The following is a 25975-nucleotide window of genomic DNA, read 5'->3' on the forward strand; positions in this document are numbered from 1 at the left end:
CATTAAAGAAGAGTCATTTTTCTCTGAGATCCAATTCTCACATAAGCTTACTCAAACCTCAAAAGGAACTTAATGGGATTTCTCAGACACATTATTTTTTATTGTGGAGCATATATTCTTGATAAGAGGCATATGCAAAGAAATGGAGGAGAGAAGTGAATATTTTTTTTTCTAATAGGGGCTGTCTTTTGAAATTCGGTTTCCACATATGAAGGAACTAGCATCTCCTTAATAGGCATTCTGGTGAGGCCTTAAAACAAACTGAGATTAAGGCAAGACAAATTAGAGGTAAGGAGCTCATGTTCTGCTCAAACCTAGACGATCACAAATAGCTTCAACAGGAAAAAGATGTGAAAAGAGAGATGGGATCAGAATATCAGAGAGTGGTATGAGGGAGGAGCATGAGCAGTAGAATTAGGAATTCCTCTACTTCAAAGAGAAGAAGAAAGCACCGAGTGACATCTTCTCAAATGCCCACCATCTTGCCATTGAAATAAGAAAGCCAAGAGCAGAAATAAAATGAGGATGAAAGACTGGATGATCCGGTGAAAAACTGGATTGGTTGTAGCCCCAGGCGAGAAGGGGAGGATCAATTGGCTGGATTTCAATTATTTGCATAGGTTATATGACTCATGTATTCTAAGCCCCACTTGACCCCACAGTAGTCCTTGCCTGATTCTGGATATTTGGTCTGTGGTTTACTAGGCAACTGCCACTCCCAGTAATTCACTTGAAAGTTTTGGGATCCTGTGCTGGGTCATACGGTGGGCCGTTAGAAGATATATTCACCCGCAACCTGTGAATATGATCTTCTTTGGAAATAGGTCTTTGCAGATGTAATTGTGAAGGATGTTGAGATGAGAGGATCTTGGGTTAGGATGGGCCCTAAATCCAATGACAAGTGTCCTTATGAGAGAAGAAAAGGGGAGGAGGTGCACAGAGGGGAAGGCCATGTGGAGACCGAGGCAGAGATTGGAGTTATGCAACTACAGGCCAAGGAATGTCAAGGATTGCCAGCAGCTACCAGAAGCTGGGAGAGAAGCAGGAGCAGATTCTCCTCAGAGCCCCCAGAAGAAACCAACCTTGCAGACAACTTGGTCTCAGACTTCTGGCTACCTGAACTGGGAAAGAAGACATTTCTGTTGTTTCAACCCACCCGGTTTGTGGTAATTTGCCGTGGCAGCCCTAGGACGTGAAGACAGACCTTCTTCAGGTACAACATTGCAGGCCTGGCTGTGCTGAAGATGAGACAGAGCAAAAAAGAAAAATGGGTTTATTTTAGCTCAACTAAAATATACGCCTATGTGAATTCTTCTGTAAATCACTAAGGGATGGGGAAATCAACTCAAGTCACGTGACAATTGAGCACTTACTGTGTGCCAAGCACCAGGCAGGGAGGTCATTTAATAAAACAGCCCCCGTGTCCTTACGATGTTGATAGCCCAGCTATATACAAAAGTGTTTACTGGTCAGCAAAATTCCCTGGGGGGTGGAAACTCATCTTTGAAGTTGCAGCAGGTTGGGAATTACCAGTTCTGCTTTTAAACATTGATGAGCCAAGGGATGGTGTCTATTTTCTTGTGGTTCTATCCTGAGCACCCTGCAGAGTGGCTGGAGTATTCTGGGAGGAAAGAAATGTATTAATTGAATGAATGAATAAACTAATGCAACTCCTCTCGCCCAGAAGATGAGGGCCCCAGGTAAGGGATCAACAGCAGATGGTAAATAATAAGTCAATGCCACAAAGTGCAGAGGAAACTTTGCAGCCAGCCCCAGAATCCCTCTTTATGGGTCTCTTGATTGGCACACCCAGTCTGCTTTTGACTTTGTGGCTCCTCAACTCCTCTATCAACACTTTAAAATTCCCCTTACTTCTTGGACCCTCCTTCACTTACTTGCATTCTGAATGAACATCTGCTCCAAGGTGCCACGTAATTTCCAATGTTCCATTTGGAAAGGACCCACGAGCGCGATGGGGGAGGCACCACTAGAGGCTCCGCGTCTGGGAAGTCTGCTCTTTTCACAGCCAGCTCTGCTGTTGGTTTTGCCTGCTGGCTTACATGAATTGGCTTTTACATTTCTTAATTTAGACACTAGCAGTAGGGAGACATTTTATATATATATGTATATATATATACACACGTATATATATTTTTTCTGTCTGAGGAAAGCAATGTTTTCCATTGCACAATACAGATGACTGCCAGCAGCTAGTATGCACACAGAGCAACACACAGCCCACAGATGCATCACTTTGTCGCATGAGGCTGGGCACCAGGAGCTCAAGATTTTCCCTGTGGTCGGTTTAGACTGTTCCTTGGTTTGTTTGTTTGTTTGGTTGGTTGGTTAGTTTGGTTTGGTTTTGTTGAGGAAGATCAGCCCTGAGCTAACACTCGCCACCAATCCTCCTCTTTTCGCTGAGGAAGATTGGCCCTGAACTAACATCTGTGCCCATCTTCCTCTGTTTTACACATCGGATGCCTGCCACAGCATGGCTTGATGAGCAGTGTGTAGGTCCGTGCCTGGGATCCAAACCAGGGAATCCCAGGCAGCCGAAGCAGAGTGCACAAATTTAACCGCTACACCACCAGGCCGGCCCTTGTTTGTTTGTTTTTTAATCTGATTAGGACCCAGGATGTTCAATCATTATTCTCATTCTGGATTGGGGGGGTGGTGAACTTCTTGGAGTTTCCAAACCTTTGAGGAGGCTTCACTTTTTCAGAAGCCCCAATTCATAGAGCAAATAATGTAGCCGATCATGTGGCAACACTATGTGCCAAGTATTGTGCTAAGCACTTTGTGGACACTTATACTTGCAACAAAACTATGAGGTCAGTAATAGCATCACTCTGATTTTAACAGATTAGAGGCCAGAAGCAGAACGAGCTGTTACTTCCCAAATTCACCCAATGTCTCAGGTCAGTTTCCCTAGAAGCAGACCCGGAAGTGGGGACTTATTTAGGGAAAGACTGGGCCTTCCTTTGACGTCCACCTTCACTCTGATCCCACAGGGAGCACTGAAGCAAAAAGTGCACCCTAGATGTGATCCCACCTTAAGGCAAGGGCAGTTGTTTCTTTCCAGACTGACAGTCACTCTTTGGCTTCCCGGAGAGGTCTTTGCATTTTTGCCGAGGGCAATTCTTTGAAGCAGGGGGCAATTGTGACCAGAGTTAGCAGCCAGTATTCACAGCAGCTAGGGTGAGTGCAAAGACTGGGTAAAGGGAAGCTTGGTGGAGGAGTCACAGCATCCATTGCCAGTTAACGAGTGGAGAAACTTGGCTTCAAATCCTGTGTGACTCGAAAGCCCCGGCTCTGAGTTCTGTGCTATATTGTAAACACAAAATTTCTTAACTGGGTTAAGAAGTGCCAAGTTTTTATCAGTCTCCAGATTCCAAGGAGTATGCAATCTCCTGTTGTTACTCCGAGAGAAGGTGTCAATAAAATCTCCTATATTTTCTTTCACAGTTCAAAACAACTTGATCTCAGAGTTCTTCTAGGTGCTGTGGAATATAGTGCTCACCCCTGGTCCCAGTACTACTTGCCTTCCCTCTGGTTTACTCACAGCTTGTGTCTCCCCCTTCCCTTTGGTCCCCAAGTTCATGATGAAGAGCAGAGCTTGGGCAATGGCTGCATTTGGACATGTGTATCCCTGTTCCTTGCAACCAGCAATAAATAAGAAAGAGTAAGAAGAGAGAAAAACTTGTTAACACCATGCTGTATCTAAACAAGCAATCCCAGATGGCATCCTTTATGCCTTCTGCCTCTGATAAGAAAAGATTGAGCAGGGAAAATAAGCAGCAGCTGACAAGCCATACCCAGCATTAAGACCAACAGGAAGAACAGACACCAGCTCTGTGTTCTGTGCTCAGTCATGGCTCAGCACCCAACTCAGAGGCCTGCCCGCCTTCAAACACTTTCGGCTGTGCGGTCTTATGGAACCAACAAATCATGGAAGGTTACAGGCCAAAGGATTTTTCTTCTTGATTCAATACATAGTTTGCTGATGAAGACTGAGGCATGAAGCAGTGAGATGATTTACTTAAGGACAGTTTGTTGTTAAAAAGTCAGAGAAGACATGAAATTCACAAGCTCCTGACTCTTGGTCAATATTTTTCCTGGAACCCAATAAACGTGCATTATTCTAATATACATATCTATTTAACTGGTACTTATATACACATATACATATGTGCATACATATGTAACTGGTCCTGACACCATGATAGCAACTTTGAGCTCGGTCTCTGGTGTAAGACTACCTAGGATTGAGTTCTGGCTCAACTGCTTCGTAATTGTATGTCCTTCAGCAATATTCTCTGCACTTCAGTTTCCTCAGTGGCAAACGGAAGATAATAATTGTACCATGGAGATTTGGGAAGCATTAAACAAGATAGTCCATGTACAAAGCTTAGCACAATACCCAGCACACAGTAAACATTCCATAAAGTTAACACTTGCTATCATTCGTCCATTGACTCAGGTGAAAAATAATATACCTTCTCTGTGTCGGATACTATGATAACTCTGGAAAACCAATTGCTCTGGAGATACCAATGTCAGTACAACATGGTACCCTTCCTCAAAAAGCTCAGTCCAGTTGTTTTAAAATGCCAGCTTGGAATTAAGTGTAGCTTATGACACTTCGGTATTTCAACATGGACATTGTTTATGTGAAGTGCAATAGGACACAAGTTTTAACAGACCACTTGCAAAACCCAAGTCAGCAATAGTATTCGTTAATAAGAGCATGATGTGGGATGAATCAATAGATATGCTATGAAAATGATATAGGGGTCGGCCCGGTGGCCAAGTGGTTAAGTTTGCGCCCTCTGCTTTGGCGGCCCAGGATTTCACCAGTTCAGATCCAGGGCGCAGACATGGCACCGCTCATCGAGCCATGCTGAGGCGGCATCCCACATGCCACAACTAGAAATGATGCGGGGTCGGTGAGCCTAGGAGTCGAAAGAAAGATTTCTTAGACTCTCAAGATCTGGCAGTAGTGCTCTTTTATTTAGAGAATAGTATAGAATAGCATGGGGACAGGACCCATGGGCAGTCAGAGCTTCTGCTGCCACCGCTTCTGCTGCCCCCGCTGGCATGGGGACAGAGCCCATGGGCAGGCAGAGCCGCTGCTGCTGCCCCCGCTGGCATGGGGACAGGACCCATGGGCAGGCAGAGCTGGTGCGTGGGGACAGGACCCACGGGCAGTCAGAGCTCCTGCTGCTGCCCCGAGTTGAGGGTTAGGGCTAATTTTATAAGGCATAGGTATATGATTCATCTCTTTACAAGACAAAGGAAAGAACATGAAAAAAAGTTAAAATGGCATCAGTGTGGGTGGGGTCTGGTCATTGGGTGATCCCATGACTTTTAGACAAGAATCAAATCGGATTAAGTAAAGGTTAGAAAGGTTAGACGCCACCACCCTAAACCAGTTACATGAGATTGCCAGACAGCAACCAACTTAAGTTCTTGCCTTCCCCATTAAGAGCTTCTAGAGATAAGACCATTCCCCCTTCTTCCTGGCACAGAGAGGGAGGCATCTTCACAGATAGAGGTTTCCCTTAGAAATGTAAATGTTTCCCAACAAAGGGGCAAAACAAATTCCACTCCTTGGAGCCTGAATCTCATCTGTAGTTTTAAAACTAACCAGCCTAAAAATCCTCATCATAAGCCATTTTAAAATTAAGCAGCCTAAAAATCCTCATCAGAAGGACCCACAACTAAAAATATACAACTATGAACCAGGGGGCTTTGGGGAGAAAAAGGAAAAATACAATCTTTAAAACGATATAGGAGGTGTACCCCAATGTTGCCACTTGACAACCCATTTATTATATCCTCACCTGCCAAGCATCTAGGTCAGTTTTTATTTGCACAATTTGATGAATGTGAAGTGCTCAGAGATGGTGCTGAAATGATGAAAAAAATTTAATGAAAACTCTTGGACCAAAGGTCCTATGTAGCTTTTCATACCGATGAGAAACAACCGGATTTGACTTTCTCCCCTTCCTTATGGTTCCAGAAGATGGCTGAGCATTCCATCTCAGCTAAGAGGCATTGAGGTTAGACAAAGGAAGAATTTTCTAGTAGTCAAATGCCAGAAAGCAAAGGTTAGGAAGTCATAGATGACACAAATGCCTCCTTTGAAAATGTAAAAATGTAGCAACTCTTTAAAAAGAGCTTATGATAATGGAATGCAAATGAGTCAGAAAATATGCAAATTAAATTCACTTGAAATGTATATGTCTTTAAAAATTAAGTGATAAATTGCTTTGTCAAATGCTTTTTGTGTGTGATTTACCACCCGCACACCCCCAAATTTAAATTCCAGTTTAAGATGCTTTTCTTAATCTCAAATGCATTTTTAGGAACAACTGGGAAGGTCAGAGGGGAGGCATTCTTCAATATATGAGAAGGGGTGACAGAGTTCTCAGTTTTCTATGAAAGGAAAAAGAAAAACAAGGGGTGTATAGGACAAGTAGAGATAAAACAATACAATATCACAAAAATTTTAGTGAATTGGACTGAGAGAAATGAAGCTCTTATACACTATAAAGAGCCTTATGTGAGATGTTCCTTAAGAACAGTGAGCTGTCCACATCCAACACGCTATTTCAGTAATTAACATAAAGCTTAGCGCATTGTCCATTCAAGAAATGCTTGTTGAATAAATAAGTGCATATTTTCCTGAAATCCTAATGCACACCTTCACTGTAAATTGTCCTTGAAGATAAGCCTCAGCTCTTCCAGGTGCTAAGAGATGACAGCATTTTGGTTGAGATGCTGTTCTCTTAAAACCTACAAATTAAAACTTACAGCATCTGATCATTTCTAGGAAGTGCTACACCCAGGCTAAGAATAGTAGTGGATTAGAGAAACTGGGATGTAGAAAGAGATGGTTAAAACTAAGCCTAGGATTGATAATGGAGAAAAAGAAGCTGAGGAAGTCAAAGTTAAAAGTTAGCTGCTAGGGGCAAGCCCAGTGGCGCAGTGGTTAATTTCACACTCTCGGCTATGGCAGCCCCGGGTTCGCAGGCCCGGATCCTGGGCGCAGACCTGCACATTGCTCATCAAGTCATGTTGTAGTGGCATTCCACTTACAAACTAGAGGAAGATTGGCACAGGTGTTAGCTGAGGGACAAGCTTCCTCAAACACACACAAAAAAGTTAAGCTGCCAAAAATAGGGAAAACACAAGATCCCCAGGCTGAAAGAGAGCAGAGAATGGAAAAGCAGTCACCTTGTCAGAGACAGACACGGCACCAAAATCACTCATCGAATGGTACACTTTAAATACGTGCAGGTTTTTGCATATGAATTATACCTCAATAAAGCTATTTAAAAAAATAAATGGGGCCATGCAGTGAATGAAAGCGCGGTGCCCAGTCAAGAAAACAGGTGAGGACTCACGGCTCCTGAAACACAGAAACCTTGAACTAGCTAAGACCTGACTCAGACAGGAAGCCGTTTATGCTATTCCTGCTACAGCAGGCGTGAGTGATGACAAAAGGAGGAAACAATAGAGGGCCTAGAGCCTCACAGTGGCTGAAATACGGTAACTCCCTTCACTGGGCTGCTTCTGACCCAGGGTACTGACAGCTATTGCGGAATCGCAGTCGGCAGGGCCTATGTTCCTTGCAAATTGATAGACTCTTCAAACTATCGGTAAAGCCCAGAACATTGATAATACCCTGCTGCTCATCTGAAATGAAAGTGACTGATGTGCGGCTTCCCCATCCCTCTCCTCCTTCTTCCCATTTATTTTTTTCTCTTGCACAATGAGTCGTGGAATAAATGAAATGAATTTTCTTCTGCACAATTTCTCTCTGCTGAAGCAGTGATCGCACATCTCTGATTCTTGTCACTGAACTTTCAGGGGTCTTAGCATACTATGAGTTCACAATGTCAGTCACAAGAGCCATTTCCAAATATATTTTCTCGCCTTTCTTGAACCAGTTTGCTAAAGTAATTTCTTAAAAAAGGAAGAGAATGTGCAATAGATGCTCAGCAGATATTTCAAAGTGTAAGACAAGAAGAGATTCTCCAGACAGCCAAACCCTTTTCTTGTCCCATCTAAGAGTTCATTTCCTTTTACAAAATCTTGTGATTGAAATTCAGAGAGGATTCATGCACAGTTTCCCCTTCAATTACTCCAGGAAAACGGCAATTCATTGCATCTCGTTCCATGTACTGTTACAAAGTTCTTATGATCCAAGGAAATTTGATTCCTTGGAGTTTAATCATCCTTGATGCTAGTTCTACCCTCTGTAAGAAAAACATTTTTATATCGGTAAATACTTCAAATATTTGAAGATATTTAACCAATCAGACAAACACAAATCCCCAACTTTGAATCATTTCTTCTCTGTGTTATAAAGCCCAAGTTTCCATATGTCATCATTTTCATGTCTCTCAAAATTCTGGTTACACTCTTTGAGCATACTCAGTTTGTCAGCATCCTTCTGAAAACACGTCAGGCAGAAATGAGCTGTATTATCCAGGCTTAACCTAATCCGTGCAGAGAATTTCTTTTACTTTCCTTCCGGACACCATCATTGGTGCAACTCATGCTTGCATTAAATCTTCTGGTTGTGAAGATTTCATTATTATTACATTATTATTATATTATATTATTAAATCTCTCTGACTCACTGGGTTTCCAGTCAAGCCAAATTTTGGGGTACTGTTTTTAATATATTTTTCTGGGTAACTACAGTTGCTCTAGTCCATTGGCATGGACAAATGAATGAATACAAGCAAAAATGCAAAGATCTTGAACAGGATATATGCCTTTTTTACTGACAGCAAGTTGGCTATTAGATGACGCTCAAACAAGAATAAAATAGAAGATCATTTTTATAGTTAAAACCGATATTTTGAAAACAGAAGTCTAGGCTCATATTGAGTTTCAAGTTCATTAAAGAAATTGTCCTGTTCTCATTTATTTGTTGCATCCATGGTGGTTCTGACTTTTAGTTTATACCTGACCACAGTTAGATAATTATTTCAGACAAATCACTATCTTCGACTAGTAAGATGATGTTATTGAGACCACAAAAATGTATTTACAAGCTGTATTTCCCATTTGCTGAAGGGTTTTAAAAGTTTTGGGCACCACTGAGAATCTATGAGTCATTAGAAATTTGGTTGTTTTCCTTGAATATCATATAAAGTTTGAATCAAATTAGTATAAAGCAAATAGTTTAAAAGTGATTTGGAATTTTCTGATAGGCTTTTGTTTAAAACAGATTGTTTTGCTTCAAAAAAATTATCTTCTTATTTTGAATTTTGAAGCAAGTTTCTTGATAAACGATGAGGAAATCAGGACCTTACATTGTTATATCATTGCTTTTCCTATTTTAGCTCAACAGAAAGTTGAAGAAGCAAGATGTGGTCTACTTTATTGTTTGTAGCTTAAATGAAATGTATTCTAAAATAAAACTTGATTATAAATACCAAGTCCAAGACTTACCCCTATAACTAGTTAAGAGAAACCTATAGAGCCCTGAACACGTGGAGGAGCGTTGACATTCCCCGTTCCTGCATTTCACAGGACGCATGTTTGGATCCAGAGGCTATAAAGGAGACGTACGGAAGAAAGAGCGTCGGATGAATTCTCACAACTGAACATGACAACCCTCCACGTATTTTTGTTATCATCTCCACAGCAATCATTGTATGCACAATCATTCCTTTGGTTAACCTGGCTATCAGAGATTTAAAGACCTCAGATGTCTCTCTCTCCCCTGGCAACAGAGCAACACAATTCACCTCCACGCCCTGAAGAGGAATAATTTTGCACATTTCAACTAGAAGTCATCACTCCCTTTGAGCTCTGTCTGCCAGTCATGTGTAGATGACCAAGGGGATGGATCCTCAGGTGAGCACTCCTACAGTGGCTATAGAATGATGTCATTGTAGAAACATGTATTAATAAATACATTTGCATCCTTATATATGTATACGCCAGTACACTCATATCTACACACACAGATAATTATACATCTCTAGGTTTAATGTGACAAAATAGGTCTATTGTGTGAGGACAAGCCATAGGAAATGGGCCTGACAGTTACAAGTATCAGGGAAGGACTACTGCTACATAATGAGTCACTGTTGTTGAACAAAATAGCACAAAACAGCTATTATTCCCTAGATGAAGGTGAGGCTATTCTGGCTCTTTGGGTGATCGTAAATAAATCTTTTGCAATGTCCTGGAACTCGATCAGCCAACAAGAGAAAGAACAGTTGTGAAGCTTCGAAGCTGTTTGACCACAGCCTAAGCTAAGGAGGGAAAATATTCTCCTTGAAAGTCGTCTTCCTCACACCTTCCGCATTTACGGGTCTTGGAACCAAAGCGTAACGCCGCCTCTACTCCTTTTTTTCCCCCTTATAAAGGGAACAGAAGTGTTGTCCTCTTTACCGGGAAAAGTTCTCCAAAGGGTTCAAGTTTTCCTTTCATTTGATTGCAAGTAACAGCTTAATCTGGTGCCAACCGGCAGAAGCAGTGTGATCCCAGGCTCGAACAGGAAAAGGTGGTGGGCCAAGTGGTACGAAGCCTCGGGGACAGAAGAGTGCTGTAATAAATGTTGAAACAGCCCTATTTGATGAATGGGCGAGGTATGTGGGGAATGCAGCTGAGCGCCGCCACAGAGGCACATTTGTCTCGGGTGGAGCCCTTTGTAGTAGAGGACAAGGGAGATGCTGGCTGTCCCTGGCTCGGGATTTGCATGGAAAGATTTAAATGTCTGTGTAATTCCCTGTAATTTGTGGATCAAAACAAACAGAAAAGAGGAGGGGGAAAGCAGGCAGGAACAAATGCCCATGCTGGAATCTGCTATTTGAAATAAATAAATAAATGAAAATTTAGAGCAACATTGGATGAGGAAATAACCCTGCACTTGAAAATGTTTGAATTTTCATTCGCTGTTTCAACTCAAAAGTCCACTTCCCCAGCCTACGAATCACTGCAGGGCTCAGGGATGCATGGAAACATGCGTGAGCTGCTAACATCCCTCTGTCTAACATGTGTCATATTCTAGACCTGTGCTGTCCAATACAGTAGCCACCAGCCACACATAGCCATTTAAATTTAGATTAATTGAAAGTAAATAAATTTAAAATTCGGTTCCTTGGCCACACTAACCACATTGGAGTGTTCAGTAGCTACGTGTGGCTATTGCCGTTATATCGGACAACCCAGAACATTTCCATCACAGCAGAAAATTCTATCAGACCACACTATTCTAAGATATTCACGAGGCTTACGAATGTCTCAGATTTTCAGGGGTAGGTATTAAAGGAACAAAACCAATGTGGAACCAGCTGAAATAATGCTCTTCAGTTAATCTTGTGTGGAAAACTTGATGCTCTGTGAGAAAAAATTCACTTTAAAAATTACTTCATCTTCTATCCTCCTCTCAGCAAATAGCAATGCTCGTGACAGATTCCAAGAAGTCCCATGGCAAAGACTAGTAAAGAACTTTGCTTGTTGTTGATTAACCCAAGTACTTCCAAGTTAACTTGAACACATAACCTCTATTTACAAGGCATCTATTAACTTTCCACAGAACTCAGGTTCCATGAAGCATTTCTGGAAGAATTTTGCTCAAGCCAAGACTCTGTAGTCATTTACTCACTTAGGATCATGGCAGACAATTAGGACAGTTCCAAATTAGAATAAATTGACCAGGGTCTGCCTGATCGGGACTTATGCCTCATGAGTTTAGGGAAATCAAGTCGGCAGGTACGAATCAGGGAAGCTCAGTTAAAGTAAGATATTATTTCTCAAATGTCATTTCTGAGGATACCGACAAGCTACACACTGCTCTTTCTGAAACTGATTGCTGATTATCTACCTGAAATCAAGACTATGAAGTGATCTATCCTGGCTTTATCTCCTAGAAGGCTTGACACGGAATTCTCTTATTTCATAAAATTTGCTGAGCCAAGCTTGTCAAGTGGGATTCCTAGCTGGATTTCTCTGGAGACATGAGCACCAACATTCTTAATCTACTCAGCTGAGAGAGACTTACAATTTCTTAAGAAAAATAGAAACAGTTTCTAAGCAAGCCATATGTTCTCAGATCACTGACCCAGTGCTCGTGTTGGGGTGCGAAGTTGCTGGAGGGGCACTCGAAGATCCTGAAGCAGAAAGGCTTTGCTGCACTCCATCAAGCAGAATCGGGATCGTTTCTTACTCCCTCAAGTTTCTCTTCTTCTGTTTTCTATCTTCTTTTCTTCCCTCCTCTCTTCTTCTTTTCCCTTTCTCTCTCTTCTCTTCTCTTCCTTTCCTTTCTTTTCTTCCTTTTTCCTTTCTTTTCTTCTTCCATTGAGTTAGACAGCTCTGATGGAATCTTCAGATTCCAATGGCTCTTATTATCCATGGCAGCCTCCTTGAAGAGTATGTCAATGAAAATAAATAGCTGCCTAATATCTCTCCTCTAAAAATTATCAGCACTTCCCCTTAGAATTTTACACCCTGGAATGTGAGCTATGCAATCTGAATAGAGAATTGTAAAGTGAAATTAACTCTCTACAGATTTCTGGGTTTTTTCTCTCTCTTCGGGTCTTCTCACCTGACGGATTTGTTCTTGCTCAAGGATCATCGGCTATAATGAGTGTTAATGCTAAAAAAACAAAAAGAGAGAAAAGAAAAAAATCCTTTGCTGCTCACACTAATGCCACTAACATGAAGATTCCTGTTTATAATAATGCTCTTCAAGCCCCAGACTAAAAGCTTATTTAAGATGACAACAGTATTCAGATTAATAATATATTTGAGCACTTTAACTTTAAAATATATCACGGATTCTGCCTTCAAAAGTAAGTGCTATATAGTCAGAGAAAGCTAAGTTATAAGGTTTATGCTCATTGGTAAAATTTATATTTGCAATACAATTTGTGAGATTCAAAGGGTAATAATTTAACTTTTTATGAAAAATTTTTATAACAGTGCAGATTATTTGTACACTGCCTATTGCTATAAATCAACCACAACCCAAGAGAAGATGTTTGAAAATATCCAATCTCTGTCAGTGGAAAGGAATCAAATTTACAAATAAAATATCATTTTGGACAATATTATAATAAGGTCATTTCCCAAGTGTCTTAAAAGCTATTGGACAAGTCTAAGTACCTACTGACAGTATAGTGCCTTCAGCATCACAGTAGTGCTTTATTCTGTGGCACTAATTCAATAGACACTCTCTCCCATGATTTGCAGATTTTGTATTTTGGCAATATAAATGGTGCTACAATATAACTGATCCACAAATCTTCTTCGTATGTTAGAGACATGACCTGGATAGCTCTGAAAAGAAAAGCAAGCATAACAAAACTGTTTTGCTGAGAAAAACCTCATGAGCCAGCAAATATAAAAGAAAGCTGAAAAAGTAAATATGGCGTGGGTGCTAATCCAAAAGGATGTGAGTAAATGTCAACTCAATGGATATTTTTCCTACTTTCAAGGCGCTCGTGCATGACGGGTCCAAGCATCCTTTATTCACTCGGTAACTAGAAGCAGAATGAGATTGCTGGATTCCTTAATTAACCAATTTCAAAATAGCCCTGAATTACACTGATCTTGTGGTTTCTACAGATTGCACCTGCCTTTATTCTGGTGACTCTAGGCATAGTTTTTGACAGTGCCAACACCTGGAGGAGCGTTCTTGTGAATGGAGGTTTTCTATAATCCCAACGAACCTAGATTTTAGAAGATATTTCCCTACTCTTGGCCTTGTTTTCCATGAATCCTAGCTCTCCTCTGGCTTCAGATACCTTCATTCAGGCTGTATGTTCCATGAAAGGAATGAAATCAAAAGAAAGCTGGAAATGAGAATTAGATGTTATTTTGTCCCTTGTTTTCTAAAGTCAAAAGTACAGTTTATTGAAAAGAGGTTTTGCTGTTTTAACTACATATGTCTCCATTTCTATCAATACCTTTAGAACCACACATATTAATTCAGTGATTCCTCCTGTAAAAGCTTTGTTTTGATCACAGAACCTCCATTCATGCATTCACAGTCATGAATCCGGCTCCATGTTTCATTTGCTCCCCATTGTTAATGTAGGAAAACACCAAAACATCGCTCTGCAGCAAAGACGTATAATGTAAGCACATGTACCTGTAATACCAGCCAAAACTGAGTAAAAGTAAGAGAAACATATCTTCCAGACCTTCTTAATTTCCTTGGGCTAATTTCTAACCTATGGGGCATTTTCACCAACAGGATTTTTCAGAACGCTATTCTTCTGTCAGTTCCAGATTAGGAATTAAGATTTAGGACATCTAATTACTAAAACGTCCCTGTTTTATTGTTTCCAAAGAAGTATTTATTGTTTATCTTCTATGTGTTTTCGTTGTACTTTGTTTACACGGCTACAATTGCTTTCTTTACGTATTATCACATTTGTTTGTCTTTCTCCAGATAGGTTATAAATTTAAAAGGCGAGGACCTTATTCATCTTTGTCTCCAGTTCTAGAATAGTATCAGTACACAGTAGACACTTAGGTTGAATAAATATTAGTTTGCTTTTACTTTTTCCCAGTGAGGATGTATGTATATGCACACAGGTATGTGCGTGCATGACAGCATCATTCAGATGAATGATAATTTATTTTGAGCATATACGTGCACACACACACGTATATTGATCATTTCTATTCATCTTTTACTAGCATATATGAAAATACGGTGAAGGCAATGTGATGCTTCAACAATATGTGTGTATGAAAATCAAACTTTGATTTCCAGCTACGAGAAGTTAGGATTTATTTTCCTTCTCTAAAATCCATCATACTTTACTTCCATATAAATTTTCCTAAATCATGACATTGATCTTGTTCCTCATCTGCTCAGAATTCTTCACTGACTCCTTATTGTCTAGCCATTAAAATCCAGGTACCTTAGCATTCCTTTAGACTTGGAGCTTTTTCACTTCATTCTCCATTTTCTCTCTCATTCACCATCAGTTTTCTGACCTTGTTTACTCACAACTGTAACTCTGCACCCATGCTCCTGCAGTACCACCGTATGAACAATTTTTTTCCATCTTCGCATGTCCAAATGCTACCTATCCTGCATGACTCAGGTCAAATGCCATCACTACCTTCAGAAAGACTTGGTCATCCAATTTAAAATTAACTGCTATCCTCTCACCATCTACAGCATTAGCATGTCCTCTGAACTCCCATAACACGTGTGCTTCTGGCTTATTTATTTACTAAACCAGCATTTATTGAACATCCCCAATAACCAAGCACAGGAAAAGTGTCAAACTTGTACTTGTCTAGTCAACTCAATCAGGGCTCTCCTTAGGAGAAAAACAGCAAATGTTGGTAGGATGTACTCTAAAAGGAGGTTTTTAACTTATGGTTTTATATAACCAAAAGAACAATTGAGGAGAAAGTAAACCACATAATGAGACTTTGTGCAAGGTTACCATCGATCCAATTTACTTGTAATGTATGATCTCAATTTACTCTCTGTTAACAATCCTCTAGACAAACACAAAATGTTTAGTGAATTATGAATAACATGCAGGCTTTTTGTAATTATAATTTAAGTGGGACTCTGGTGAAGTTTTAGCCAGAAGTCATTGGGTTCACATTATCTTTTCATTTCATCTATCACTTTGATTTTTTTATTGCAAACTCCAAATATTTACTTGTGCACCTCATAGCGATCTGCATTCTCCCAGGCATTTCTTAGTTTCAATGGCAATATTAGAATTTCCACAATGCCTACTTTGATATTCTCAATCCCTTTCTGAATTTTTAAACTTGGAGTGTTTCCATGGTGCTAACTATTCCAGTTTCCCTCAGGTATTGCTATAGGAGTAAGAGGCAGAGAAATGGTAGGTGTTAGATCTGGATGTCTCAGCATTTTGGCCTCTCTGAAACTCCCAGTCCTGGTCTGGGTGACTGCCCTCATGCCAGATTAACATGTTGAAGTAACCCAGCTCCAAGGCACACAGGTTTCCAATGTTGGCCCAGAGGTTCTATCTCTATGAAAGGGGAGCCGTGTTAGGCAACCAAAGAGTACACACATCCCAACTCTAATTCAAGATCCACGTTTTCCATACAATTCCCTTGGACACTCCTCTGGCTCTTAGCCTGGGCTTCAGAGTACAGCAAGAGTTGACAGGGAAGTGACAGTGGTTTGAAACGATTGCAGACAAGCCTCACGAGGGAAAAGCATGAGATAACCACACTAAAGAACATCAGCGTGAAGCAAGTCAAGCTGCTCGATCAATTCCACACTCTTCATTTCCATGCCAGAGAATAGCAAAGCTGCCCAGGAATAACTAGAGGGCGGAGATGAGCAACCTCCGGCAGCTTTTAAAATGCCTGAGATGAGGGAGGGCAAAAAGGATGAGATGAAAAAACACACCTGGTCCTTCTAAGCATTTTATCCCTAAACCTGAAGGAAGCTTTTATCTCCCCATAAGGCTAACAAGGTACACTTTCATTGACACTGTGGTTGGTCTGGCACCCTGAAGCAAAATGGGTGCTCAACAAACACTTGTTGACACAATTGCTTCTTCCTACGTCTTTATTGCACCTAGTCGGGATGATATTTAACGAGCGAGCCTTGCCTTGTTCTCTCAATTCTGAGAAGACTGCCTTTAATTGATATCACCTATACCTTTCCATGAAAAAATGTGGCCGCAGTTCAGGATCTGTGAGTGATGTGGGTCCCCTATGTGTCTCCCTGAGAATACACACACACACGGGATTACCTTCTGTGACAGTTGGAGGGAGGTTGTTGGTGCCTCCAATGGGAGTAGAAGGGGAAAATAATACATTCCTGGCCAAAAGCTAGCAAAAGTCTTTTTCATCTATGGTTGCATCGTGTCTCCCATTACAAGTGCGTCCAAGCATATTCTAGTCCTAGTTCAGTCTAGTTAGATTTTAACTGTTGTATATTAACTAGCCTTATGTTAAGGATGACTTCATACATTATTCATCCAGCTGCATTACAAACTTGAAGGACACCCCTGCCGTCCTCATATCTCCTCCTCACTAGCTTTATACAGAGTAGGAACTTAATGAATAGCTTTTTAGTTTCAATTGGAGTCATAATCTAATTCCTCAAAATTCTCCTTCTTTCAGAATGTCTTCTACTTGACTGTTTTCATTTGAGCTGGTGCATGTGCTGTTGTGTGCCAGCAGTACAAAAGATGCCACACTGACACAGTGTTTCTTTAAACAGCTCTTTCATCCACCCTTTTTGTGGTCACCTCATGGCAACTCATCATATTAAATGGTTATTTACGAATCTTGAGACTGCTTTCAACTTGGTCCAACCAGTAGAACTGTATTAGGGTGAAACTTGTTTCAGTGCCAGTGGATTAGTTATATCCCATATCCTAATTAGTGATCTTTCATCATTTACGTCTTAGAGCTGTTCTGATAAAAAGGAAGGGAGGGATGGAGAGAAGAACAAGGAGGAGAGAGAGAAAAAAAGAGAAAGAATAATAGTTGAAGGAAAGAAAGAGCGAGAGAGAAGTACTTTGTGATCTAATAGTCCCATTGTATTTTATACCCAAATCTGGTTATGTACAGGAAGGCATACATGGAGAAATAAAGAGAAACTTAAAGGTTCTCAAAACTTAATTAATTCTACCGACTGTTTGACCAACTTAACTTCAAGGATGTTTACACGTTAGAGTGAGCAATTTGGTCATTGGTATTCAATCTACTGATGCATGACTGAATCACTGTAAAAGATTTCTCTGAATTTTGATATTGGTGTCAACTTGGAAACTAATAGTTAACAGAATTACGCCACCATTGCTATGAATTAACTTGTATCTTGTAGGAGCTGAATAAACAGGGTCTGTTTCTGGAAGGAAGCAGTCATTCTCTTCTTGCATATTTATAACTGTTTTTAGTATTGGGTATTTAAAGAGTTGTCTTTGGCATCCCACAGCACCTTTTAGAGTAACAAGTCTACCAAATATTTCCAAGCACAACAAAGATTGTAAAGAATACTTGTAAGTCCTGTCTCTCTTCTGTACGGCTCACATTCTAAACAGCAAGTACACAAAAGTTCCCCTAATCACTTTCTAAGAACTTTGTTTTCCCTCTTTCTTGGTATTATTTGCTTTTTTATTCTGCTTTACCTGTTTCAGAGAAGAGAAACTTAAAATACTTCTCAGACTGGTTAGGGAGAGAAGTTAAACATCCCTGTCTTTTAATGTTTCAGCAAACATGAGAGGGTCAGGAATTAAGAGTTAGTCATCAAATATTTATCATCCATCTACCATGTTAATAGTTCTTAGTATGATGATTAAAATGATGTCCAAATTCTCCTTTTCCCTTAAGGCTTACATCAAGAGTCACCTCTTCCTTGAAGCCTTCCTGACTTATTGGTTGCTTTCTACATTCCTTTTTCACCATTATGAAATCCCTTAGCACTTTTTGTTTCTGCCATATTTGTTGGCCCTTGACTTTAATCTGCCATATATTGTTCACTGATTAGGTTTTTATGTCTAACATTTCTTCCCCAGTAAGAGTACAAAGTTCCTGGGGGATTTCTATAGATGACATTTGACTATAAAACTATACAAATGATTTTCTCATAAATAAACCTGAACTTGGACATCCGAGTGAAAGAAAGCCCTCACCTTCCACCAGCCACTGTACTACGGTATACCTGCATTTCAAGGAAGTGGCCACCACTCACAAATATCTGGGAGCCTGTCCTCAGAATCTATGGCCCAGCAGATTCTTGGGAGTAATCCCTAAGATGATAAATCCTTGACTTTTGAAGATGGATTTAGGTTTTGGAAACGGCCAAGAGTCATTTGGAGCCTGGACATAACCAATCACTCAATGATTAAGAAGGGTGTCCCAGTTTCTGGTGAGGAATAAAGACTCTCAAATATGGGCACTGACTTTTTTGTGTTATTTACAAACCAGCTGTGATGGCAATGCCGGACGTATAGTGACACATGTTTTAAAGAGTGACATTTCATTATTCTAAGAGTATTTCTTCCAAAGGTGACTAATTTGAAGGAGATGGTTCTAACTTTGAATATAATTCCTGGTCATTCAGTTAAAAAAAAATTGGTCTCGTTGCCTCCTGCACACATGTCCTATTTCCTCTGTATCTGTATCTAGCTTGGTGCCAAATAGTAGGTCATAAACAGAAAATTGCCTGGGCTTGAAGTATGCCTTTGCTGCTTTCTGACTGCGTGACCTTGGACAGGTAACTTAACCTCTCTGTGTTTCAATTTCCTCACATCTAAAATGGTATGGATTTCTGTGAAGATAAAACAAGTTAACACATGTGAAGTGGTTAGAAGCATGCCTCGCACATAGTATTCACTATTAGCATTGGTAACTCAATTAGAATTAATTAATTATTATTGACTACTATAGTTACAGTTCTTTTAAAATTATAACCATCATTTTAACTCAAATTGAAATAACATTTTTAAAGGTTACTTTCCACAAGTGCGATCTTTTTCAACTTAAATACTGGAGGACATTCAAATAATGCTTTCTCCATGGGGCCAATACTTACTACGGGTGCCACTGGGTCTGCCCTAGCATTCCAAAGCAAGGGGACCATCAGTGTGAAGACACCATGAGTCTGAAAGTCTTCACATCACACTGGGTGATGTCTGATCTTGGGATAAAGTAGCACACTAGACAAAGTAGTAGGAAGAATGGAGCTTGGAAAGAAGCAAAAGAAAATATCTGGGTTCTGGACAAAGGCACCATACATGTCAAACGGCTTTGAAATGTCTGGCTTCCTCTTTAATATTCCTCCCAACGTTCTGCCATTTAAGACCACAGCTATTAGTTACCCCACTAAGTAGAAGTGCACGACACTTCTACTATCCATCTATCCCTTGGCTTACACCACGAATCACAAATGAATTACAGGCCATGAGAGGGAGATCTCAGCTCTCCAGTGCAGGGGTAAATGTTCCTTTCCTCACTGATCATGAAACACCAAGGACAAGCAAACCCTCGTTCTCTTTTTCACAACCCCGGATATCTGACCATGTGAGCAGGAAGACCCTCTGACTCTCCATAGATGGGGCAGCTGCCCTCACTTCCTGTCACCTGGAAGTGGGTGGCCTTGAACTGACAACCCATTAATGTTGCAAACATGTATTGTGTTGAGTCCATCATCCTGTTTAACTTGGCATCACCTACAACCACTCTAACATTTTGTGAATGAGATTACTGCCAAATCAGTATGTTTCTGATTCAGTTACACTTAACCCATTATCCCTAAGTGCTTTCATGATGCTTGTACTGATGACGAACTCTGCCTTCAATCTTGTTTTTTTTTTAAGTAAGACTGTCTAAATTTTCTCTTTCTGTCGAGGAGATTGAAAGCCCTGAGACTCTTTCCAAAAACTTTTCAGGATCTGCAGTGGCATTTTCAGTGGGAAATTGGCAACGGCTTATGTGTGAATGAAGACAAAGAAAGCCAGTGAGCAGTCGAAGGCCTGCAATTGAGCGTCTGCTTGTCCACATGTCAGAGAAGAAATGTGCAAATCTTCCTTCAACTCCTAACAGAGTATGTCTGCCTGAAACTCATAAGGTCTGATGCATTTTAGGAATTTAAACAGAGGAGGGAGAAGAAAAACACCTAAAGTATTGATGCAAGCTTGCCTGGAAATATCATTCCTTTAACAACTGCATGTAGTCACACCCTTCCTCTGCTGCCGCCACAGAAAACGGAAGATATGACATAGGTTGTGTCTACACAGTGCCAAGCATCTGGGTTAAATTCTATCTTGATGTTTTGACCTCATACAGACATAGGGTTATTTTTTTTAACACCATCTACAAGGCTGACATAATCTGTGTCAGCTAGGATAATACAATGACCAGGCTGCAGAGACTTTTACCAGACCATAAAATTTTCACCAGTCTTTCTCTCAGTGCCTACTGTTTTCTCATCATTTAAAACACAAAATTAATTAAACACTTCCTTGTATATGAAGTTGCTAATGGTGCTAGTTGGGATGGCTGTTGTAGAAACAGATCTCTAATAATCTTGATCAGAAGAATCAGTTTTTGACAATATTTGAATGGCTAAACAGTAGATTCTAGAGTGATTAGCCAAGGCTTCAAGTGTCAACTCTGCTTTGGATTTCTTGACACGCCTCAAAAAATACCGAGAGATTAAAAGAAGTAATGATGTTTAGTAGCAAGAATAAACACTTTGGATGAAGATAAACTTATATCTGGATCCTAGCTCTGCCATGTGACATTGCACAAGTTATTTGATATTCTGAGCCATAGTTTTCCTGTCTGCAAAATGGGGTTATCATAAGATTATATAACAAGTTGGAGTTGTTATATGACTATCAGATTATGTGGTAGATGCTCAAAAATTTATGGTAGCCATTATTGTTTTATTTGTATTAAAAATGACAATATTATGAGCAAAACCAATTCAAATATTCTTAAATCCCTCAATCTACTGTTCAAGGTGGACTCAAGAGATGTAGATGAGATATGGAGGAAAGAGCACTGGACTGGGGGTGAATGTTCAGCCAGTCAATTGTCCGGAACTTGTTGTGGTGACCTTGGACAAGTCAGTTTCCTTATTTGAGCTTCATATTGTTTATCTTTAATCATGAACATGTTAGCTCTGCTATCTAAGATCCCTTTAAACGCTATCATCAATGTTGCAAATGTTTCAGCACAGCTAGAGTTAAAACAGATATGTGAATACAGATTCCTCCTATATGCCATTTTTGGAATTTGCTTGTGCTTCATCAATATGAGTTACTGACACAGGCAGAAGTAAAGGTCAATCATGTTGAGACTTTGATATTAGTCATCATTACTACTGTACTTAATAATGTATCATGTTGGCATTTTCATTCAGATCTTTTGTTTGTACCAGTGGCATTATTTTAGAATTCTTTACCATGACTTCCTGTCTTCACACTGGCTTTTGCAATCTGGTTTTAATTCAGCAGTTTCACTGATATTCTGTGTGGAAAGTCAATGCCTCCACTCTTCCCCAGATCTTACTTGGTCCCTTGAAAAGTTTGGGGAATGAGGTAGCAACGCGTTCTCAAGTTTATTCAGATACATGTATGAGAGTTTTATGGAATTTGATTATTTTACTCCACACGTGTGTTTGTCTAATGTTTTGTCTCGTGTGTGTTCACAGAAGGCAGAAATGATTCACTTTCATCATTTTTTAACACGGCAGGATGTATTCAGTGGGAATCTTTTCTGTCATTAAAAGTGGATGATTTACTACATCTGAGTGGCAGAACTTAATGTCAATTGTGTATATTTCCTATCAACTGCTTCCATGGCTTCAGTTGCCTAGTGGTGTTTTCTTGTGTTTTCATACCTGTATCATTATACTGAGATTTCTTTTCCCTCCAGGGAATTTGGGGATATTTTTATTCTATGTTTAGAAGTGTTCAAACATGTTTTGTCTGACTGATACGATAATTCCCAGAAGAAAGACAACATTTTTGACTTTTTCCTTTAACACTTCACTTGTTTTGATCCATCAGTGAAGAAACCCTATTTCTTTCTTACCTTCATCCGCTTTTAAACACATATAAGATACCAGGTTGGGTGAAGTGATGTGAAACATGAGACAGAAATCTGACTAATTTTGCAGTGACCCTTTTCTTACGGATGAGATTTATTTTTATATGCATGACTAGGATTGAATTTTCTAGGTGCCAATTCAGCATAAGTCACTTATATGGATTAAGTAGTAAAGTCAAGTTTGTAAACCCAAAGAGTCAGTAACAATCAAATATAAATATATATATATTTAAAGCTGAGAGGACTATCTTCAGGATTATCAAAAATGATTCTTCAATATCCAAATGTAATGAATACCAGTCTACAACATCAAGCCCTAAACAAGACATTTAAAAAAGTAATTGTTGAACAATTGAATGAATGTAGAGGCCACTAAATAGAATTTAGAAGAATTATATAGCTTAGAAAGTAGTTTATTAGCCTAGAGGGAGGCAGAAGTGCAAAGTAGAGTCCTGTTCAACAGACTAGAATTGGAGATGTTCAGCAAATTGAAGATTAACAAATTTCTAGAGTTAGCAAAATGTATTGTTCCCACATTTCCCTTCCAAATGTTTCCATCACATTTTTTGCAATCATTCGAAGTTTCCAAGATTCTAGTGTCACCGTTTGACTTGTATCTACGTTAGTCAGAAAAGCACATCTAGAGTGTGTGTCATCATTGCACCATATATTTTAATTCAGATTTGTCATCATTAGTTTTGGTTTTCTTCAAACACGCCTAAAGAATTTTAAAGCATGTAATATTTTTCTGTGCTTTATTACGAATTATGTTTCCATATTCTACTTCCTAATACCATATCTTTATCTTTTGTCTTTTATGCTCATTTTCTCTGGATTAACAGCATAAGCTATACGTATTAGAGGAGGCTAAGCTCCTGAGACCATTAAATCCCCAAGAATCAGTAAGGTAGCATAGTAGAAGTTTACTTTTTTTATGAAACAGGCCTGGGCAGTGACTTTAAGTCAGCAGTGTCTCTGCTCCATGAACAGTCATTTAGGGAAATAGACCAAGACTGACACGGCCCCTTTCAAACTATGGCTTCCAAGATTGCCATGGTCTTCTCCATTGAGGTCTTCAGGAGGCAAAAGGAGCACGATAGTACATATCACTTCTGCTCACATTCCATTGGAATGACCTCAGTCCTATGGCCTCATCTGGCTTCGAGAAAGGCTGGGAAATTTGGTCCAGCTCTGCACCCTGGAAGAAGAGGAAAGCTTATTTTGGTTCTCCAGCTACAAGTATTTACCCACCATGTTATCCTTCCCATACCCCATACTTCTGTTTTAGAGAATAAATAGTTTATTCTTCTCAATCTTTCTTCACTTTTACATTATTTCTATTTTTCTCCTTTGTGTCCTATCCTAGCTGCTTAGATGTCCTTTAATTTGGATGGCTAAAAACTGAGAAGAAATTCAACACGGGAAATAATAGGAAGCCAACCTTGATGTGGGTCTCTGTCTTAACTGAATCTTTTGTTTGCCATAAATAAATAGGATTAAAATAGCAAATATTTGGATTGAATTATACAGATTGTATCCATAAAACTTATGTGAGAAAAAGTTTAACATAGTTCTGATAATAATAAATACTAAATCTTGATAGTTGATGATTACTCAATAGGGGCAACAAGTAGAGCTAGTAAAACAGCTTTCATTTATATTTAGAGAAAAATCTAGGGGTTATCCAATGTTCTTTTCAATTTTATTTTTAATCCTTTAAATATATTCAAATTCGGTAATATGACCTCATAAAATTTCTTAGATTTGATATATTTTTTAATTGGTTGTCACACTTTCTCATGTTACTTATAGACCTTGATGATGACACCAAAAATGAAGTCCAGAGTAAAACACATGGAAACTGCACAGTATGTACTAAGTGCTCAATAAACCTTGACCGTTATTACTATTTTATAATCAGGCAATTCTTTTTCCTATCCTATTACTTGTCTCCTTTGTAAATGATCACCAAATAGCTTAATTGAAATTAATGTAGCAGGAGGGAAGCAGGCTTTCAATCAAGAGGTGAGTACCTGCCTTTCTGGTTGGGGGGGAATGTCTCTGAGATTTAGTGATCTCACTTTTAAAATGGAAGAGAATGCCTCTTGCACCTGTCTGGCAGGAATTCTTCAAAATCAAATGAGGTTTCGTGTGTGAAAGGACTCTGAAAGCCCAAATCTAGTAGCTCTTCGACTTTCACAAATTGAGTTATTTGCAACTGACCTCAGAGGTCCTTAAGATAAATATGTGCCTAATTTTGTTTAAACACAAATTTGAATCCACGTGTTTTCTAAGTAAAAAGATCTTGCTATTTTAAAAAGTACATTTAGCTACTGCCAGGATGGTGTACCTAAATCACATAGTGAGTGGGTATTTTGATGACAGTGTGTAATGGGAGTGGAGACGAAGGGAGAAAGGGGACTAGCCCAGTGTTTCCCTCTGGCATTGCACATGCAATTACAAATATTGATAACCTTTCATGGGGATGGAGAAGAGAAACCCCCAGGGGAACTGAAATCCCATGGTCCTGAGTAAGCACGTGGTTAGAGAGTTAAGAAGATGCAGCACTGGGATGGGTCAGGCAGTGGGAAGCGCTAAAGGGAAGGGAGAGCTGCCGGGCCAAGGCACCAGGTGGCTGGTGGTCACTTTTCAGAAACACTTTCACAAACCCTGAAGGCATCACTTAGAATTGTCTGTTATTGCTTTACAGGGTAATTTATAAGCTATAGCGGTACCTTTGGATTTAGTGATTTGAGATCCCTCTGCAGAAATCTTTTGCAAATATAAAGTGCTATAAGATCAGCCTGAAGCTTTTTAAATAGATCCACACTTCCTGTATTTAGAGCAAACTTTAAAAATACTATTGAATAAGAAGCCATGCACCTATTAAAATACAAATCTTCCTGTCATTTATCACATGTTAATTGGTTTGGAGAAATATTTTCCTCCTCCATTCTAGCAGCTGCCTCTTTTTTCTAAACTGCTTCACCTCATATCACAGAGCATTGTCTATTGGGCTGTTCCTTAGTTTTGCAGCTGGAATCATAGCTGAGTTCTTAAGAAGGTGAAATTGGAAACTCACTGACGACATTGCAAAGACATGGAGAAGCTTATTGGGCATTGCCCAATTCTGTCTTTCTCAGAAGATGTATTCCAATCAGAGGTACTTGATACCGAGGGCCTTTTTTACTGCAACATTTGCCATACACATGCTGGGGAGAGCACAGGACTTAAAGGAAATACATATTAGGTTAACTAAAAATATACTAGATAAATTGATGGTTCTATTTTATGACTCTGATTCTCAGATTCTGTCTTGTTTCTACACATTGGCACAATAATCAAGTTTATGTCAGTAGCAATTTCTCATAAAAACCTGGATTTCCAATGAATCTATATAAATTTATAGGGTCACTGC

Source organism: Equus quagga, chromosome 16, assembly GCF_021613505.1.
Source record: "Equus quagga isolate Etosha38 chromosome 16, UCLA_HA_Equagga_1.0, whole genome shotgun sequence".
Lineage (NCBI taxonomy): Eukaryota > Metazoa > Chordata > Mammalia > Perissodactyla > Equidae > Equus > Equus quagga.